The sequence below is a fragment of the Leopardus geoffroyi genome, chromosome B4, assembly GCF_018350155.1.
Source record: "Leopardus geoffroyi isolate Oge1 chromosome B4, O.geoffroyi_Oge1_pat1.0, whole genome shotgun sequence".
Classification (NCBI taxonomy): domain Eukaryota; kingdom Metazoa; phylum Chordata; class Mammalia; order Carnivora; family Felidae; genus Leopardus; species Leopardus geoffroyi.
The window spans coordinates 102,783,823-102,790,082 of record NC_059341.1 but is presented as its reverse complement, the minus strand read 5'-3'; the positions used below and the strand labels follow the sequence as shown (position 1 = coordinate 102,790,082).

The window sequence follows — 6,260 nt, the reverse complement described above, 5'->3', positions numbered from 1 at the left end:
AGGTATAACCTATTTACGGGAGGAAATGAGAAAAAAGTTCCAAAATATTTATAGTATGTGTGCTTAGATGCAGACATCATGGGTTTTATTTTTAAATATTTTGCAATTATTATTTAGAGACTATGGTAAGAAGAAATGAGGCAAAAAGGAAGAAAAGGAGAAAAATATAGTAGTGATTGAGATTTGAGTATTAGAGATAAATAAGCTATCATGCTAAGGTACTATAAGTATGAAGACTTTAACAACAAAGAGTAGTACATGATGTTTTTGGAGTACTCACTAACTGTAAGTATTGTTTGAAGTTTGTTTGTTTTTGGTACAGTATACTTTACTGATGGTACATGACACAGTAGGGTTCCCCAAGTCCCTCCCTTCTTTAGGGGATCTGGGATGGAAACTGTGTAGAGGTCATGAGATTCTCAGTATGTTAGGGGATGAGTTGGGGTAAAGATTCCCCAGCAGCTGAGAATCTTTCTCTTCCTTTCTCTTACTGGGACTGGTGGTCCACGGGGCTATTACTCCTTAGAGGCTACATGGACCATAATGTCCACCACTTGGTTGCTATAGCCAAATTCACTGTCATACCAGGAAATGAGCTTGACAAAGAGGTCACTGAGAGCTAGGCTAGCCCCAGTGTCGAAGGTAGAAGAATGAGTGTCACTGTTAAAGTTATAGGAGACAAACTGATTCTCCATGTAGCCCAGGATGCCCTTGAGGGGGCCTCTGATGCCTGCTTCACCACCTTCTAGACGTCATCATATTTAGCAGCTTTCTCCAGGATGCACGTCAGATCTACAACTGATACACTGGGGTTGGGGCCTTGGAAGGTCATGCCAATGAGCTTCCCATTCAACTCAGGAATGACCTTGCCTACAGCCTTGGCAGTGCAAGTAGAATCAGGGATTATGTTCTGAGCAGCACCTTGGCCATCATGCCACAGCTTTCCATAGGGGCTGTCCAGTTTTGTGGGTGGCAGGGATGGCCTGGACTGTAGTCATGTATCCCTCCACAATGCCAAATTTGTCACTGATGACCTTAATCAGAGGGGCCAAGCAGTTGTGGTACAAGAGGCATTGTCAACAATCTTGAGGTAGTGGACATACTTCTCATGATTCACTCCCATCACAAATATGGCACCAGCAGAAGGGGCAGAGATGATGACTCTCTTGGCCCCACCCTTCAAGTGAGACCCAGCCTTTTCCATGTGGTGAAGACTCCAGTGGACTCCACAACATACTGAACACCAGCATCATGCCATTTGATGTTGGTGGGATTACCCTCCTCCAAGACGGAGATGGGTTTTCCATTGATGACATATTTCCCATTCTCAGCCTTGATTGTGCTGTTCAATTTGTTGTGGGTGGAATCATATTGGAACATGTTGATCATGTAGTTGAGGTCAAGGAAGACGTCACTGATGGTGACAATATCCATTTTGCCAGAGTGAAAAGCAGCCCTGGTGACCACGTGCCCGATACAGCTGAATCCATTTACTCTGACCTTCACCATCATGTCTTGGGGACATGGCTGGCACTGTACCAGAAGATGCAACTGTCTGTCAAACAGGGAGGAGCAGAGAGCCTGAAGTTCTTTACATAAATTGTTCTGTTCTCATAATTACTAAATGAGGTCAGTGTTATAGTTGTTATTATCATCATTGTTATTCCCATTGTAGATGCCCAGAGAGATCATACTACTCCCCAAAGTTGTCCAAATAAGAAGTGGTGATTTGAATGTGATTCAGGGTCTGTAGTCTTAACCTCTGATTAAGAATAAGAATGGTAGTAATTGCTTCTGAAATAAGAAGAAAATATTTCATACGTGAATTTATATCTTATTTATCTTCAAAAAAACAAATCCATGTAAAATGTTTTGTTTACTATTTAAGAGGACTCATTTGGGTTTAGTCAAACATATAAAACAATCTTGAATACTTGGATATGAATGAGAAAATCTCTGCTAGAATGTAGAATGTTATAGGGCACATATTGTGGTATAATTATAGTGTTTTAGTGATATGACAGGCTACTCCGGACAGCAAGTGGCCTTAATAACTCAGCATTCTGTATATACACAGCCTCAGTTTTTTTTTTTTTTTTAATACATAATGTTATTAGGGCTTTGTGTCTAGATGTCATTTTGAAGTAGTCTGAAAAACTCTCTTTTCTATATTAGACTCTGTAATGTTCTCCCTTTTCCTAAGATTCAACAGAACACGTATAACTCTACCATTATGCGGTAGAAATAACATGAGTTTTGAAATTAAACTGGTTTGAGTTTGAATCTCAAATGAACACTTCAGTCTATGATAGCATTCATGAGGCAGGCACAATAGCTAGTATATGACTTAGAATGACAGTTCAGGTGAGAAGTTTTCATATTTCTGTAATGTTCAGAGCATATGCCATTTCAGTTCCATAGAACTAAAGAACCCATTTGTCATTTTCAAAATTAATAATCCTGGGTATTTATTATTTATTAATTATAACAAATGGATTAATTATAAAACTATAAAAGTGACTGAAGTCCCAGCTGACAGTTGAAAATGCCTTTACAAAACATATACCTGATTCTGTTCTCAGTAAAAACAGCTCAGGAAATTTAATTTAGGATGCCAGGTGGCACAATAGGTTATACATTAACTTGTCCCCTCTGGAAAATTAAATTTGAATTTGGCTCTGGTCACAAATGAAATGAGTCATTTGGTACATGCCACTAAGGATACTCACAAAGCCAAAATGACATTTCATTGAAAAATCACCTGTTAAGAAAAATGTCTGCAGTCACTGGGGAAATTTTCAAGAAAAATAAACAAGTGTATAAGGCAAAAAGAAAGGGTTCTAAGGGGCTACTGTAAATTATAGGCTTGCTGAAAATCTGGAGGAAGGAAAGTGCCATAATACCTACAAGTTTTTATTCAGCCACAAATCGAAATTTTAGCCTGTATTTCCTTTTTTCCCCAGTTTCGGGATTCTAGGAGATTATTCACTTATTTTCCAAAGAAAATTGGCTTTTTTCCTTGTCACAGTTTTAGCCAAATGTCAGTTTGTATCAAATTATCATGGATTACTGAGCTCACTGCAAGAAACCATCTAATTGTGATTCTAAACCATATGTTTAGCTCTTCCTGTTCCTTTCAGGTAAATAAATAATATAATTATAAGGACTATTCTTTCCTCATTTAAAGGACTAAGAAAACGTATAAGTGACAGACTTCAGAGATAACATTAATTTGACACTAATGTTTATTCTTTTCATTGTGACATTCTTGTCCATGTAATAATCACCTAGTAAGTATTTAGACAGGTGCTGAGATTAATAATGGTAAAAGTCCCAGCACAAACATAAAACCCAGTTTTTTCACATTCACTGTTGGAGAAAATATAGTACACAAATACTAAATTCATCTTAGATCCTATGTTAGGTGTTTTGTACTGGATTCTAAACGGACACTGTCAATTCATTCTTTTGGGGTCTCCAGACTTGACGGGACTCTGCTCTCTGAGTCAGGCCACGCCCACCTATATTCCAAGAGTATGATCTAGACCATATTGTTTCATGACTACTTCCAGTCCCCTTTCTAATAGCTGATACTTTCAAGTTCTTAGTGGTCCTGGGTAGCCAAGCTGCCAGACCCGTTCGTGCCTGGGAAACCAAGGTCATCTCTAGCCTGCAGTTTTATCTCAGCGGGCAAATTCCAGAACATTCTGCTCAATCACTGGAAAAAGCTTATGATAAAAATTTATACCATGACTAGGCAATGTTAATGACAAAAATTTATTCACTACATCCCTGGTTTTTATCCCCAACAACACTTGCTAGGCAAAGGTCCTTGCTTAGCAATCATAAACAAATGGACAAAGCTCATTTTAAGTAGATTAAGACAATAGGGTCATGCAGCAAGATGTACCAAAAAAAAAAAAAAAAAATAGCCATAGGATTTGCATATGTTAATTCATTACTCCATTCTCCCTAAATGCAAGCATTCTTCCTAAGTGAAAATGTAGTTTTATGAAACAAATGCATTGACCTCTGGCAAACCTTACTTAGGAACAATGACCTTAAATTTATTAATATTCTCTATTCACATAGAAAGGAGAAGTCATTGCAACTGGAATAATTGTATAAAAAAAAACAATAGTAAATCAAAATAAACATACACACATAGCTATATCCAACTCTTTTATAAGAAAGGGAAAAAAGATAGCTTCTGTCTTTTATCTGGCCTAAATGAAAATTGTGTTCTTTGTACTCTATTGGTCTTAACATCTTAGGAACCCTAAAAACTAAAAATTATTGTTTGTTTTGTGTGGTAACGTTAGACCTACATTCTCTAGGAAGAGCTCAATAGATACAAATAATAAAAAACTTTCTCTGTAGTTTTCAAGCATAATGGGTGAAATTGTTACTGAGCTTTGATTATTTTCAGATTTTTAAAATCTGACTTAAGGAGTCTGGAAATTATGGAAACAATGAAAGACAAAAGTTGGCAACATGTATTTTCTAACTTCTAGGAGACAGGTATTGAATGTGAGCCAGTAAATAAACATTTTCTTAGGCCTCTGCGTGATGACATATTTCTACCTTAGACATTCTGGAGATAAACACCACTTTTCAATGATAGGTATAAAAACTTTCAATTTACTGTCTAAATATTTTCTCAGCTACCAAATTGAAAAGCAATTGGCAGTTTTATTAAATGTTAAATCCAGTCTTAGTTTTTCAGACCTTCTTTTGTTACCTTTAAAATAGAGTTCCAAATGTTTAACCAGAAGTTTTGAAAACACTTTAAAATCAATAGTGAATAGGGAAAGAACTCTGTGGGATTTTCAGAATATATTCCCTTAGTCATACCACTAGAGAAACCATTTCTAAGGATTGGAAAGAGTATACTGTGTCTGAGCTGGGATTTATTTGAAGTTAACATTACAATGAGAACAGAGTATTACTATGTTTTATTTTTCTAATATTTAAAATTCTCTGAGACTTATGACTCAATTTTTTGGAAACTTTGAGATATTCTATCAACATTTTTAATCAATTTGTTGTAATATATTTTTAATGATCTATCTATCTATCTATCTATCTATCTATCTATCTAGTATTCCTCTGCTTAAATTCCTTCAGTAAATCCCTGTTGCTTTTAAGATTAAAACAACAACAACAACAACAACAACAACAACATCATACAAACAAACACACATACATTTCTTTCAGGGTTCTTGCTTATAAGCACCAAAACAACTCTGGCTATTTTAAGAGAGAAAAGTTAAACTTGTTGGAGGGCCTACACTAATAATGGGTAGCTAATGGAGAATCCTGGAAGACATATGGGAACAAAGCAAATCTAAAAATACAAGTCAGAAAGAACAAAAATTATCCTTTATAAAGGACAGTCTATAGCGGCAGCATAGCCTTTCAGTTAAGAGTATAGATTCTGAAGCTAGCTTAACTGAGCCTGAATTCTCGGTGTGCTACTTCCTACTGTGTGAGCTTGTTTAAGTGGGTCGGTTTTCTCTGTAAATGGGAATAAACCATACCTATACCTCATAGGGGTTGGTACTAGGTTAGGGAAAGCTACGATCCAGTAATAACTCCTCCAAATCTCACTAACTTAAAAACAAAGAATTCAGTTTATGCTCATGGAACATGTTTATTATGGGTTGGCTAGGTTACAGCTCCATGTTTTTGTCATCCTGACTTCTATATCCAGACTGAGGGAGGAGAAAATCTCTGGAGCATTGTAAATGGCCATTAAAAGAAGGCTGGAGGGAATGATATTGGCAACTAGTGGGTAAGGCCTGAAAGTGACACATATCATTTCTACTTACAACTCACTAGCCAAAACTGGTTACTTGGTTACCAGAAGATGTCAGGAAGTACAATCTTACTGAGTCCAGAATATTCAACAAAGAGCACCAATGATTACTAAAAGTTCCTAAATGAGTAAAGATTTATAAAACACTGAGAGGTGGACTTGGCCCATAATTAGACCTATATGTGTGTGCTTACTAAATAAAAAAATAGGATATTCCTATGTATGGGCATAGTCATAGCTAACTTTAACAAATACCAACCATCTTATTATCTTTATAACATTCATTGCAGATACAACAGTGAAGGCTGAACTTAGGTACATTCATGTACCTTTCCTTCTGCTAGGTGTAATTTCTCTGTTTCCATAATGAGAAGTGGAACAAATATATGTTGTTTCCTCTTTTACCAGTGGAAGGAGGGTTCAGTGCTGATGGTAGCTTAAC

At 36.5% G+C, this 6,260-nt stretch overlaps 1 pseudogene; it reads right to left on the bottom strand.

The window, feature by feature from the left end:
• Nucleotides 1-515: 515 nt before the first annotated feature.
• LOC123589957 lies at nt 516-1,552 on the bottom strand (annotated as a pseudogene).
• Nucleotides 1,553-6,260: the final 4,708 nt, after the last annotated feature.